The sequence below is a fragment of the Palaemon carinicauda genome, chromosome 19 (genome assembly GCF_036898095.1).
Source record: "Palaemon carinicauda isolate YSFRI2023 chromosome 19, ASM3689809v2, whole genome shotgun sequence".
Classification (NCBI taxonomy): domain Eukaryota; kingdom Metazoa; phylum Arthropoda; class Malacostraca; order Decapoda; family Palaemonidae; genus Palaemon; species Palaemon carinicauda.
In genome coordinates this window covers 127,208,665-127,223,534 of record NC_090743.1, presented here as the reverse complement: position 1 = coordinate 127,223,534, position 14,870 = coordinate 127,208,665, and the positions used below count along the sequence as shown (strand labels likewise).

At 34.0% G+C, this 14,870-nt stretch overlaps 1 protein-coding gene across 4 annotated transcripts in view; it reads right to left on the bottom strand.

Annotated features, from left to right (window-relative positions):
- The window catches only part of LOC137658847 (uncharacterized), a 102,290-nt gene that overhangs the window by 25,259 nt on the left and 62,161 nt on the right, over positions 1 to 14,870 (bottom strand). The window lies entirely within an intron of this gene.

Genomic DNA, 14,870 nt, shown 5'->3' with positions numbered 1-14,870 from the left:
TTATGCAAGTCTGTTCAACATACAAACATTTGATGCAAGTTTGAATTTTGAAGTTCTACGGATTCAAAAACCCGATTAGGAACATCATTCCACAACATGGTCATTAATACCGATGCAGCTCCTTTTCTACAAGAGACCAAATTATTTTTAATGTAAATGATGTAAAATAGAATTTATTAAGCATCTACGCCACTCACTCTGTTCATGAGCATTGATAGGAATTTGGGCAATGCTCCTACTTAGTTTCTTATTCTTTGTCAATTTGCAAATTTATATTTATATTTACGCAAATGCTTAGAGTATATTCATATATATATATATATATATATATATATATATATGAGAGAGAGAGAGAGAGAGAGAGAGAGAGAGAGAGAGAGAGAAAACCAGCAAAATACATTAGTACTTTATGTACTCTTAATCCACCAGATTACCTTATACTGTTTATACATACATGTGTATATATATATATATATATATATATATATATATATATATATATAAAACGAACGACCAATTTGTCGACTTCAATCATTTTAAGAAGTGTACGAACACACTGACCCTTAGAACTAATGGATGCAACTTGGGACGGAGAGTTCCTTGAAATCTACCAGTTTTGACGGACGCAGAAACTCCACCCGTTTCCCGGGTATTAGTTTGTGAAGGAAAGTCTATCACAGATAACATAACGATAAATTTATTTTATGATATACGACTGATGATGATGATGAGAGAGAGAGAGAGAGAGAGAGAGAGAGAGAGAGAGAGAGAGAGAATCTGGTATTTTTTTCCTTTTTCAAATTAGTTTCAAACTTCTAGGCCTTATTACGAACTACAATACTTTGCTTGACATTTGAAGTATTCAAAGTTTCAAGAAAGCGCTTTCCTGGCATACTCGTTCACAACATATTTACGGATATAATTGTATTAAAGTGCAAGTGACATTAAGTGAAAATCATTTCACGTACTAGTCCTTTCTTTAATCATGAGTTTCAACTTTTAAGCTTAGAGAGCCGCTACAGTGTGTGTACTAGACAGCTTAAAACATTTGATATATATATATATATATATATATATATATATATATATATATATATATATATATATATATATATATATATATATATATATATAATAAAATAGCCCACAATGTATGAAAAATTAATTTATATAGCTTTCGAAGGGGCCAACTCCTTTCTGAAAAGGGAGATGGTCCCTTCAAAAGCTAAATAAATTTAATTTTTCATACATTGTGGGCTATTTTATTATATATATATATATATATATATATATATATATATATATATATATATATATATATATATATATATATATATATATATCAACATAGCTGAACTAGTCAGGGCCACCCATACCGCGTTAGTTTGCTAATAGCTATCAGGGGAAAATCTCCTACCATCGGCAATCAGCAGTACCCAGGGTGATGAAAATGTGTCCATTCCCCTTTGAGTCTTTTATCCTGGAGTGGACTAGAAACGGCTGCATTCAGTGTTGTAGATATATATATATATATATATATATATATATATATATATATATATATATATATATATATATACACACACACACACACATATATGTCAATACACAATCTTCATGAACTCTATTTTTCCACCTTGAGGGGCATCATGACAAAATATGTTACCAACAGATTTCAAGAAAAGTACATCCTGCGAGTTGTGCTAGCCTTCCCAACCAGGCTGGCCGATGTTCAAAAAGCTATTATTCCATAAAATCTTTCCTTGGGTGGTCCAACCTTTTGGTGATCAGATCCGAAGTTACTTAACTTTCTGATCAAATAAAACTATTTATTATATGTATATAAATTGGATTTTTAAATTTGTACCATAATACCTGACACAGGATCATAGGTGATTCAGTGGAATATGTAATCTCAACAGGCCATCAGACATAGTCAGTTAACTGCAGTACGAAGGCCTCATAAATGTTCTTCCACTAGTGTCTTTTTATGGTTTTTATAGGAGTCTATGAGTAAATTTTTAGCTCCTTGATCCATCGTCTTCTCTTCCTTCCATTGCTTCGTTTGCAATCTCTAGGGACCAATTCTGTTATTCTTAATGACCATCTATTATCTGACATTTTCATTATATGCCCTGTCTCTTAGTGTTATTCCCATCATTATTCATTCCATTGCCCTTTGTTTAAATCTCCAAGTTTCTAATGCAGGAGTTAATAATACAGTTAAGATGATTAATTTTTTTTTTTTTAACAGAGAAATTGGCATTTTACTTTTCATAATCTCATTTTGTTTATCAAAAGTTCTCTATCCCATGCTTATCCTTCTTTTAATTTCGGTCTCATGTCCTGGGAAAACACTTACTGTCTGTCCTAAGTACGTAACACATATTTGTAGTCTGCATTTTTATTTAGCATTTTCTTAGCTTTACTCATATTCATTTACAGTCCTACACTTCTACTTTCTCTATTCCAATCTTGACCCATCCTCTGCAATTGCTCTTCGGTTTCACTAAACACAATCATGTCATCTGCAATTCTCAAGTTATTAAGGTATTCCTCATTAATGTTAATTCATTCACTTCCCCAATCTACTCTTTAGAAACTTCTAGGGATGCTGTGAATAATTTAGGAGATGGGGTCTCCCTGTCTAGCTCCTTTCTCACATGCTGTGAATAATTTAGGAGAGATGGGGTCTCCCTGTCTAGCTCTTTTCTCACATGCTGTGAATAATTTAGGAGAAATGGGGTCTCCCTGTCTAGCTCCTTTCTCACATGCTGTGAATAATTTAGGAGAGATGGGTCTCCCTGTCTATCTCCTTTCTCACATGCTGTGAATAATTTAGGAGATGGGGTCTCCCTGTCTAGCTCCTTTCTCAATGGGAATTTTCTCACTATCTGTATGTAGTTTTAGGATTAATGTACTCCCTCTTCTCGTGTCTTAACATAAGAATCATCTGTTCCTTGTCTTTCCCAGGCTTTTATTGCTGCTGAAGTTTTGATAAAATCAAAAGATTTCCCTTAATCTATAAAATGCCACACAGTCGATTGTCATACTCGGTTGATTCTACCATTAGCTGGTTAATTGATTATATATACATATACTGTACACACTTAATATGTACACATAAAAACAAGTTTCATCTGTCTTTGTTTATAGTTTTACGTAAGGGTTAAACATTCATATCTCAATCAAAATCATATTTACAAAGACATATTCAATGCAATATATATATATATATATATATATATATATATATATATATATATATATATATATATATATATATATATATGCTGAACAAATGCCACACAACCAATTCCCCTGCACACTACATTTAATACATTTATGATTTTCTCACCATGCTTTTTTTTCCTTGATCATTATCAAGTTTCCTTGGTAGTTACAACTTTTTCATCCAACGCTTTCGGTTCCGAAGGTGAAGGTAACGACTCCAAATTTGAGGTTACCAACAGGTCCTATACAAATATGCAGAAAAAATAACTTTGTTCAGAGCTCTATCAGGAACCATTCCTTATATTTGGGTCAAAACAGGTAATATTGACCCACAATTGCATTAATACAATAGCAGCATAAAAAGTATTACCTCACAAATTTCTAGAATCCAGTTACATAGTAGTGTATCACATACACTTTTCGACAGTAATTTTCCTAATCACCATAGCTTCCAATCTCATTGTTCAAGTAAAAACAAAAATCTTTCAAAAATGGTCTCTTAATAGAAAACAAGAAGCTTCTCAATGAGATAGATTTTTCTAATCTGGAAAAAAAGTCATATATGAATTGGATCGGACTTGGACTATTTAGCCTGGTGCTGGGGTCCGTGATGCCATTCATCACCAAACAGCATCTAAAGTAGTTAAACTTAAAGAGGTAAAAGTTAGAAGAGGTTGGGACAGCAAGATGCTAAGGAAATGGGGAATGGAAGTAGTGGAGGGATATATATTGCACACCTTGTTCAGAATGATTGTTTGCTGGTTGGCAATGTTAAAGAGTACTGTATATGTTATGGCTATTGATGATGCAACTCTTGCAATCTTTGTAATTTTAAAAAGAAAGCCTCAAATGTCCTATGATATCAGTGGAAATATCTAATAATTTTTACAGCAACACCTCATGGTGCTTTTCAATACTGTAGGAAACTTGGGTTTGGCAGACAAGATTAGAGACTGACCAATTTTGTAACAGTAAATGTTGTAGAAGATATAAAATCATGCAAGTTATATTTACATTTTGGTACTATCAAAGGATTTTTTACCATAACACGCTTACTGGGCATAATGCTGGCAATACTACCGATATTGACAGTCAGGAGCCTCAGAAACTGTAATGCTGATTTAAAAGGGCATACACCAGTGCTTAAGCCCTTCCTGAGTAGTAAGGAAGCTTTGATATGCTCAGTTTAAATTGTGGAATAAGTTTTTTTCTGCTCCTTCCATACATACGATATATTCTAGCAAAGACCGTAGCTTTATAATTACAGTAATACACAGCCCTACGTTGTTGATTGGTTCCAAGACCTGAAGAAAGTTGATTTTCACCATAAAAGTGACTTATACGTTCCATATGCAGTACATGTAATGACTATACAAAAAAACTACTTACAACAGGCAATCAATTTATAAAGATCCTTTACGGCAACTACGATAATAAGCTTCCATGCGAGGTACAGTACTGTCCAGTACATAATTTCCTGCTGCGTAACAAGAATTTTATCATTTGTAAAGTTGGAACCTATGTAAAGAGAGGCACTACTTTGCTTCTTTCAAGTTCACGTTTTGTACAGTATCTGTACTCCTTCAAGTTCTCTTTTTGTATAGTATTCGTACTACTTTCAAGTTTTCTGTTCGTATGGTATTCGTGCTCCTTTCAAGTTTTCTTTACGTATAATATTCAAACTCCTTACAAATTCACTTTCCGTAAAAGTCTCTTTTCGTACACCAAAATAATTTTAAAGAAAGATACTTTAAGGATAACTAATACTAGGTATTTTGTCATCCAATTTTCACTCCAAACAGATCAAATTATCAACATAATTTCACAAATACATACATCTATACCTTAGAACACGAACTTGTTCTCAGACATACGATTCTCCTAAACTATTCTACGATTACACTATTCAACCTAACATTAAATGTTCCACCTTTTCAGTTTACATTTCTCCTCATATCCTTACTCCACTTTTGTCAAATCTGCAAAACTTTTGTAGATCTTTGGGGATAAATTTACTGTTCAGGTTTTTTTTTTTTTTTTTTTTTTTTTTACATATTCAACCTGCCTTTCATAATGATGTCCCTGGATTAATCTCATCAAGATAAGATTTCAACATCATTTGGAACCTTTCCTTAAGAAACTTAGTCATCCAATCCAAGATTTCCTATTAGCTTAAAATTTCTTGTGTAGTGCATAGTAAAAAAAAAAATAATTGTCTATTATATAACCACTCTAGCCTTGATAACAGGTTTACATTTCCCATAGCTACTTTATACAAGACCTTGCCTCCCCTTGAGGTAATTGTACCTTAGGGATGTACTGTACTTTACACATCAAAAATTGGGAGAGAAATTATCCTTATGCATTTCAAATTCACTGACAATACTGTAATTCATTCATACAATACTGCCTTGAAGACAACTGTACCTTTAATTTTCCTTAAAAAAAAGAAAAAAAAAATTGTGAGAGGTCTGATGGTTTAATAGACTGCACTACTCAAAAGCCTTCATAATATTTCCAATCAGATTGGTAGCACGAATTGCAACAATGATTCAAGATACAGTAAACCTAACATCATAGGCTTGACCTATGTATTCATCGAAAGACTCCAGTAAATTAGTGGGGATTTTTGTCAAGTACACTCAACATGGCCCTAAAAACTTTCAACGTCGACGATTGCATGCGCTTCTCTCCTCATTGGGCCATACTATATGTAAAATACTGTACTCTAAAAACACCTACATGTTCCCCGTTTTATCTAAATTTTCATTAATATCTCATAAACACATTTCGTCATGTGTGCTTTGCCAAGTTCTTGAAAGGTCATTTACGTGGCTCGAGGCACGTTGCTCTTTGACAATTCCCTTTGGTCTCTTCTCAATAGACTAGGTTTTCCAATTTCATTTCTCCAATTCTCACCCCGCATTTAAGAAACAGAACTCCCTACATGTAAGCACTCTGTAGAGTCAGAGTGAAAGTCTAGTCTTGTTAGATTACCATAATTTTTCACTGCCAGAGGAAAAATTCACACAAAAATTATGGTATCTTCTATGCGGCACTCCTTTGTTTTCTTCAGCATAACTTAATTCCAAAAATACGAATCACCCAATAAAACACGGTATCTTCTTACGCCACCTTCATGATGAGGATCTTTCCTGACTACTGCCTTCCAAGTCATCTTTTTGCGCTGGATTCCTTACAGTTCTTGTCACTACATGTAACTAGTCATTCGTACTGTTCATATCACACTACTATACTAACATTCTTACTGTATCAGTAATAGCTCTCATGTATCAGCAAAAAATCTGCCCATAAAATAAACAGCATTCATGTAGTTACAAATTCACATTATTTTGTGGCCGTGAATCGCTATGACCAAAATAGTTTTAGATGACTGTGATACAACATAAACATAAATGGGACATTATGTACACAAAAATAGCCCGATGAAATTCGCCCATTACTAGCAACTGTCACCAAGGTCCAAAGTTGAAGTTCCACAACAATTTGATCACCGGTGTTCAAGGCACTTTAAACCACCTTAGTTTCTAAATTAATGAGTACCTTTCTATCTTATCTTTGTAACACATCAACATCTAAAATATTTAACAGAATATAATATGCAGACCAGTTTATCTTTTCATTAGTAGTACTACAAGTCTTCCACTGACCGAGTGCAGGCAGGTAACATCTATGGAGAGCTCCGAGCATGCCCAGTCGTCGTTGAGCACGTTGAACGACATCCCTGTTGCTTCAGCAGCCATAATTATTTTGCCTTAATGCATTTTTAGTATTTTGTAACTTCTTAATAGCGCACATACATTTCTTTAATAAGGAACCCATTCACTTTCCGCATAGCTAATGGGCTGCAATATTAGTTTACCGATTACATTAGATAGTATTTTAAAGAAAATTTGGTACAATTTTTGAAGGGATTAAATTTTACTTCTTTTTTTCATTCATGTCATATTCAAATCCATGCTTTCGCTTGGTTATCACTTAGTAGTATATTAACATACATTCTATGAGTAGAATTTAATCACCAAACTCAATGCATTTCATGTAAATGTTTGAGTATAACATTGCTTTAGTGATACATCTAGCAACACACAATCTAATTCCATTTAAATGGTAAATTGTTTCTTCTTCATTGCATTACTTTTCCCCCTGTACTTTCATTCCAACTTGTTCGTGTGAATAAACTCATAGTACATGTAGCTGTTTTAATAAAGACCAATGCAAAATTAAATGTGCTCAGTCTAGTCCTGTTAACTGGTGCACCAGCAGACGACCATCTAAGGTACAGCATCGAATAGTCTAGGCTTCTCAGGAAACATTTATTTCAATATCAAAACATACATTACCAACTGCAAGACAATTCCTTCAGATGTCCATTTTCGTTAGCTTTTATTGGAATAAACGTCCAATTATATTATAAAACGTAATTAGTACTTTACTCTAGGTTCAAGTTATCAAAATTAGTGTTTACAGTGTGTTTCCACACAAAGTGAATCCATTTACAAAATTTGTTTCAAAATCCTTTTGTAAAACTAAATTGAAGTGTTCTGTAAACTATACATTAGCTTAGTCAGCATTTCGGTCTTCGCCCCTTTACTTTCCCTTTGTGGATTTACACCACTGAAAATCACTTGATCACATACATGTTACTGATTTCTACCCAGGTCTGAGTATCTTGGGTAACTTGAGAACCAATAGTTAATTTCTTCAAAGGCTCTTAGAAACATTTCAGTAGTACGGCCGTAGGCCCTTTTATAAGGCATACACAATCCCGTGCTTGAACCCTTCTTGAGTGACTTATATAGAATATATGATTGAATTTTTGTGAACTTCTCCAATCAACATAAACTTACACCGTTTTCAATCCCATGCAGCTTCAAATTCTGGATATTCTGAAAAGGTAATCTTAAAATTGAGAACACTTTTTCAATTTTACGAATTCAGCGCAGTATTTCCTTTTTGCCCAGCCATGTCAAAAGTTATTTCTCCCTACCTTCACCCATTTTAGGGTTCTCTCTCCTTCGGAATATTCAATAAAGTAACTATGGTTAGCTATTTAGTTACACAATGCATTTTATACACTGTAACATTGCATGACCCTTTCACACTATCGTAGAATTCCAAGCCTTGTCTTTCGTTATTTTCTATGCCAATTTGGGATCTTCTGTTAACATTTGTCACCAAGTGCTCTGTATAGAATAAGTAAGATTTCCTTTCAATAATCATCATAATTCAGAGGGCTTTAAAAACCAGTCATGCTAGAACTCATGAAATTTACCTCTTTCAAATCAAGACACTTAATATCATGATAAAAGACACTTTCAAATTATAGCCCAATATTGATATACAGTACTGCACATGGTAAATTTTCAAACGCTGCACTCTTGCCAGGAACAAAATCAAGATTAATTACAATTTAAACTAGAGGGGCATTCAGTAAGAGAGCATGCCTTCGCCATGCCAAGCAGTCTTTATTCTTCTCTTAACACCACTGCGTACTTGTACTTGGATGCACTTACTCAGAATCTAATGGATTTGCACTTGGGTCATACCCTACATGTCCACCAAGTTTCGTTGAAATTGGTTCAGTAGTTCTTGTGGAATGTTGTTCAAACAAAAAAAAATTAACGATAACAAAATATTTTCCATTTGCTTAACATTCCGATTATTTTCTAAGTACTGCTGCGTACTTGTAGTTTGACATAATTTTCCAAAATGTTACAAATTCATAACCAACCTGACAAGCGAATTTTGTCAACATTGGTACAGTAGTTTTTGTGTAAAGCTGCTCACAAATAAATAAACTAACAGACAAAACAGACAGGGGTGAATACATTCCTTTGGCAAAATCTTTGATCTTGACAAAGGCAACAATAATTCTGTGTATTAAAACACATTCTGCATGTTCCCTACAAAAAATCCAAACACACCCTGCCTCTACAGCATTCAGGGTATGGATTCCGATACTATCATCGCGCATAACTTATGTAAGTAGTCTGTCATATCATGTTTGGTTGAAATCTATTCAATCACGTAGAAGTTGAGATGACAATCTAGGTATGAAAGCCATACTACCACGCACAAGGCAGATAGATGATTTCCTTTAAAACATGTCTAAGAATAATGGTCCACCCATGTACCTAGTTTGACTAGCATTCTTTCAACTGAAGGGTACCACGAGGACATGAACAATGTTTCTTCATTCACAACTATGCATGATGGTATACTCTGTACCTAGTTTGACTGAAATACTTCAGCCATGTAAAAGACTAGCGTGAGAGACAGAGAAAGGTCACAACCTGAAAAAAATAACTCTTTATCCCGACTTTATAGTAATAGACAAAGATTGATATGAGAAACTTTTCTCAATGTTCTCATATTCAAACTGTCAAGGCTTAACTCTCAAATGAACAAATCACGTGGGTTTGCTTCGTTCAGTTCTGCCTAAATGCTGTACAATATAGTCAACCAATCCTTTGGCTTCCTCGTATTTGTGCATTTTGCCAGACTAAAAAGTTAATTTTTTCCTATCATTCCTAAACATATAGCATATCCTTGAAATGTCCACCTGATACATGAAAAAGCTGGACAACTATTGTAAATTTATGGGAGGATGCCACTATTCCATCATTTATACAAAGCCATGCATAATTGATGAATATACATCAATCAGACTGGGGTTAGATCCCCGCTAAAAATTTAAAGTTTATTTAGTGTCTGCAACCTTACCATCCTCAATAGCTCTGGATAAGGGTTTGGGGAAGCCTATAGGTCTACCTGCTGAATCATCAGTAGCTATTGACTGGCTCTTCCTGGTACTAACTTGGGTGGAAAGGGGGCTTGGACATAGTCCTGCTTGCTAGGGAAATATAACTATCACTTGCCTCTGCCAATCATGAGTGGCATTTAAAACTATGCAACTTCAGGGGAAATAATCACTTCATTTGGTGGATGATGGCATCATAACCTTTTGAATGGTCAACAGTCTGCAAAAATTCTATGGTTTAAAGTTAATTTATTTGAGGGTGCTCTAACACTATCTTCCATTATTTTCAACAATCTATGATTTCATCTTCGTAGATAATTGTAACAATTGTGTTCAGTCCCATTGTTAATTTCTATTGGTGAAAGAATGCTGAAACAAATCATGGGTTACTGACTGGTTGCTTAAAAGTTATAATTGCTCACGTAGACGATTACAGTTTGCCAATTGAAGGACCTTTTCTTGACCACAACTGACACGTAACTTTCGCTGCAAATTGGCTGTTGCCTGTCAAGGCTTTGTTGCTGTACTTGCAGTATCTGGGTTTTATCTTTAAATTAATCTATTTATCTATAATACAACCTTAAGAAAATTTACTGATAATCATTCAGAACTTAGGTACAAAGTTGTTAGTTGATTAAACTTAATGCCAAAGAACACAATCCAATTGTAATCCTATTAATAATAGCAATGCTAATTCATACACAATGAGCGTTGAAGGAAATTGCACTTTCTTTGTAAACAACACTAGTTGGATAAGCAAATTGCTATATTTATGCCCAGGGGCTCAAACAGGAAAAAATAGCTCAGCGAGGAAAGGAAATAAGGAAATAAATAAACGATATAAGTAATAAACAATCAAAATGAAATATTTCAAAAATAAGGTTTTACGTAGCTTCAATTCGGCAAAAAATATGCTTTCAGTACTAAACTTTTCCTCTCTTCCATTCAATCTCACTCCATCTTTCTATACAACTTACTTCATGTACTTTCCAGTTTTCCTTTTCATGAAAGCTCTTCGAGTGATCCATATGAATGTATAAAAACATGCCTCATTAGTAATGGTTAGTCTATTATACAATACAACTGTACTTCTTAAGGTATATTTTTGGAGGTTACGATGTTGTGTGTTAAAGGCTAGATCATGGAATCCTAGCAGATTCTAAATTGCACAAGTGACTTTTTACAAAAGTTAGGAAGGTAGTGAAGAAACTCCTGAGGTTTCAGGTAGTTCAGATCACAGATTAAAAAAAAACTGCAGAACATTTTCAAATTGTATATAAAAAAGTATAAAAAAAAAAAAAAAACTACCATAAAATGTAATATATGGCCTTACAGGAGCCGATTAACTTGTTACTAAGGATATCAATAGCTTGAAATTTCAAATGAATATCCTCCCGAAAGGCACCAAAGATCTCTAAACTCAATAATGTGGAGTATAATGTCCACTTCATCCAATTTTGAAACTTATCCAGGATTTCAGATTTTCTCAGTAGACTTTTAATTTCTCCCTTTCAATATTTATTGAATGATAAAGTCTTCAACCTGTAATTTCATCCAATTGATAATGGCTAGAATATTTAAAACCACTATGATACCTACACATGTGAGATTCTATGGCACAGGTGTTCTGGTTCCTACACATGTGAGATTCTATGGCACAGGTGTTCTGGTTCCTACACATGTGAGATTCTATGGCACAGGTGTTCTGGTTCCTACACATGTGAGATTCTATGGCACAGGTGTTCCACCATACAGTACTGTATAAACATCACCCGGGCTATAGCCGAATTTTTCTAAGAAAATTCCAATTAGTTTTCACATTAATTCAAATATTTAATCTCAATAATTATGTTTATATGTTTTATTTCATCCTGTAACAGGTTGAAATGTGCTGTTACTGAATCTTTCTTACTTATATCCTATATGTTTCAGATATACGGTATAGGTTTGAAAAGTGTTAAAGTTAAAAGTTAAAGTTGCGAGTTTTAGGTCTCCACTCAGACGATCTACGTCATTCTGCTCGGGCGACCATAAGCCAGCGGGGACTATCACTAGCCCCTCTAACCTACCCCAAGGCACCACCCTGGGGAGTACACCCCGGTAGAAGGTCTCACAGTATCCGCGTCCTGGCAGGGACGTGAACTCGAGACCTCTGAAACAGACGCCCGCGACGCTACCAACCTAGCTATCCGGAGTATACATATAAACATGAATACAATCTAACAATATTTCGTACTTGATAATTCTTCCCTGTTAAATCTTATTTTTTCTTAATATATCAGAATTAAAATGCATAACCCAAATAGAGGCTTAATGCAGATGTCTTAAGCCCTGTCCACACGGTCGTGCATGCCCCACGGGCAAACAGTGATACCAGACTACCAAAGTTTGTAAGAATGAGGGTTAATGACGTCAGAAGCTGGAAACCACAGACAGGGATATGGCATTATACAGTGTTGCCAGAGCTTTGCCTTTAGTTTTCCCACTTCTGACATCATCAACCCTCATTTTCACTAAGTATTGTGGCCTGGTATCACTGTTTGCCCGTCGGGCATGCTCGATCGTGTGGACAGGGCTTTATTGATTTCGTTCTTGCTACAATGTTAAGTTTGGTATAAAAAAATGGTTTGGGCATGCTCTTCGCACTCCCCATGAGAGATTAGCTCATCGAACGTTTAACTGGGCTCCACAAGGCACTAGAAGAGTTGGAAGACCCAGCCCTACATGGCTGAGGACTATGAAGCGTGAAGTAAATGATGATGAATGAAAAAGTATTGCTTTAAAAGCTCAAGATAGAGGTGACTGGCAATATCTAATCGAGGCCCTTTGCATCGATAAGCACAAGAGATGATGATGATGATGATGATGATGACATTGTTAAGTTTAAGTACACTACATAAAAACATGGACTTAATTACCTTGTTTAGCTTCCGACCAACAAATGTAAACTGTAACCTTATTTAACACAAATGTTGTATTGGAACGGCATAGTAACCAAACGGAAAATCACTTTCGATGGTCAAACTTCTAACCACACAATTGAACGTAACTAGTGTTTAACAAGGGGTCACAACAAACAAGTGGACTAGATATTAACAACAAAATAGCCTTGCGTCGAGGCATTATTATTATAATAATAATAATAATAATATTAATAATAAATTGCCCGACTTGGTGCCGACAAAAAACCTTGAACACAATACCAAAACTCCTATCAATTATGATTGCCTATTATCATTACTATTATTATTACTTGCTAAGCTACAACCCTAGTTGGAAAAGCAGGATGCTATAAGCCCAAGGGCCCCAACAGGGAAAATAGCTCAGAGAGAAAAGGAAAAAAGGAAAAATAAAATATTTTAAGAATAGCAATAACATTAAAATAAATAAATATTTCCTATAACTTTAACAAAACAAGAGAAAGAGACATTAGATAGAATATCGTGCTTGAGTGTACCCTCAAGCAAGAGAACTCTAAGGAATAAAATGTTAAAAACGAGGTTTATATTGGGTATAGTTTATGAATATAAATTAGATAAGCTTTTTACCAAAGATTATGTAATTTATGCTATTGTGAAATAAAATATACAAACGTTACTCTATTGAATATAAGGCTTGCTTACATTGTTATTTGTAAGGGTTGTAATTTGATATTATGTATATTGTATATGTGAAAGTATATGAAGCCATTGTATTGATCCTATTGTAAATTTCATAAAAAAAAAAAACAGGAAAATATGCTTTTCAGTCTGACCAAATTGTCCCAATTCGAAAGTTAAAAATACATGTGACTGACGTTAAAACTATACAACTTGAATGAAATACAGTACTGTCCCATGGGCGAAAGCAAAGTAGACAAAAAAAAAAAAAAAAAAAACTTTAAAGACCACGAGACAAAACAATGATTCTGGAGAAAAAAAAACACGTACAACAGAAGAAAAAAAAATCCATAAAATAATCTGCGCGAACCTATAATTTTCTTCAAGTACATATTGGAACAATCTGTTATTCATGAAATGTCAAAATGCATTAAAACAGCACTGTGTTGTAATAAGAGCTTATACAATTTACACTAGATCTGCTTTTCAGACTCTGGAAATAATTTAACAAACCCACTTTGTTTCTAAGTGCGAACATAACTCAATATTATTATTTTTATTACGTGCTAAGCTACAACCCTAGTTGGAAAAGCAGGATGCTATAAACCCAGGGGCTCCAACAGGGAAAATAGCCCAGTGCGGAAAGGGAAAAAGGAAAAGAAAATAAAAATTTAAGAAGAGTAACATTAAAATGAATATCTCCTATATAAACTATAAAACTTTAACAAAACAAGAGGAAGAGAAATAAAACAGAACTGTGTGCCCGAGTGTACCCTCAAGCAAGAGAACTCTAACCCAAGACAGTGAAAGACCATGGTACAGAGGTTATGGCCCTACCCAAGACTAGAGAACAATGGTTTGATTTTGGAGTTTCCTTTGGCTAGAAAAAAAAACTACAAGTATGTTATTTCTAAAATCTATGCTTTTATAAATGTTCCAATCCCAATGAATCAAGTTTCACACAATAAATGGAAATTATTTCTGAACAGTAAAAACTATGGAGGGCAAGTTCAGAGTACTTAGAGAGATATAAGAATCATGTTGAAAATATTTTCACAAATCAGTATGTTTCCAACTTAAAAACATATTTATAAAAATAAAATAAAAATGTAATTTTATCATATAATAGATGTTATAATGTATATACAAAAATGTTAAATATAATTTAAGGATTATTTCTTTATAAAAGAAAATGTAATTGTATTTTCATAATAAAAGATAAAAAAAAATTGTTAGTCAAAACTTTTGCGTGT